Source organism: Etheostoma spectabile, chromosome 6 (assembly GCF_008692095.1).
Source record: "Etheostoma spectabile isolate EspeVRDwgs_2016 chromosome 6, UIUC_Espe_1.0, whole genome shotgun sequence".
In the NCBI taxonomy this organism is placed as follows: Eukaryota; Metazoa; Chordata; class Actinopteri; order Perciformes; family Percidae; genus Etheostoma; species Etheostoma spectabile.
In genome coordinates, this window is record NC_045738.1 from 25337716 (window position 1) to 25338614 (window position 899).

General features: G+C 44.5%; 1 long non-coding RNA gene across 1 annotated transcript in view; it reads left to right on the forward strand.

The window, feature by feature from the left end:
- LOC116690634 (uncharacterized) overlaps window positions 1-899 on the forward strand; it is a 21592-nt gene that overhangs the window by 20164 nt on the left and 529 nt on the right. The window lies entirely within an intron of this gene.

Below are 899 nucleotides of genomic sequence, written 5' to 3' on the forward strand. Positions count from 1 at the left end.
GTCAGGGGACAAGATGCCATCTACAAAGACTCCATCTATAAAGAATTTCATTTATTCTTTCAAAGGCTCCTTTTCTCTCAAGCAGCTTCTGGCTGAGTAATTCGACTCAGCAAGAACCCACTATTTTCTGTCAGTGTTTTTTTTTAATTGTTTGTTTTCCATTATTAGAGATTTTCTGTATTAGTTGTTTTGCCTCCAACTCCCAAATTTCCAGCTTGTATCACAAGCTTTCAATCGGCAATGTGTTTAGGCTGAGCAGTACCATGCATGATAATCTATTTCTAGGACGTTTCATTTGCAGCATTGCTTCGTCGCCCAAGGTTTTGCCATATGTCCCTTCATTTCAGCTGGATGTCCGTCCCCGTCCTCTGTCTCTGTGTTGGTGTTCTAACCCCCGATGAATTTCTGTGGACACTGGTTAACTGCTCCTCAGATCTCTGCAGGGTAAATCCAGACATCTACTAGCCTATCTGTCCAATCTGAGGACTATGGTACCTGGTCCTCAAATCAGAAATTCTCTGCAGGTAACCGAAGCTAGCTAGACTATCTGTCCAATCTAGGACTATGGTTACCTGGTCCTCAGATCTCTGCAGGGTAAATCCAGACAGCTAGCTAGACTATTGTCCAATCTGAGGACTATGGTTACCTGGTCCTCAGATCTCTGCGGGTAAATCCAGACAGCTAGCTAGACTATCTGTCCAATCTGAGGACTATGGTTACCTGGTCCTCATCTCTGCAGGGTAATCCAGACAGCTAGCTAGACTATCTGTCCAATCTGAGGACTATGGTTACCTGGTCCTCAGATTCTCTGCAGGGTAAATCCAGACAGCTAGCTAGACTATCTGTCCCATCTGAGGACTATGGTCAGCTAAAGTTCTGAACGTACACATGTTCCACCA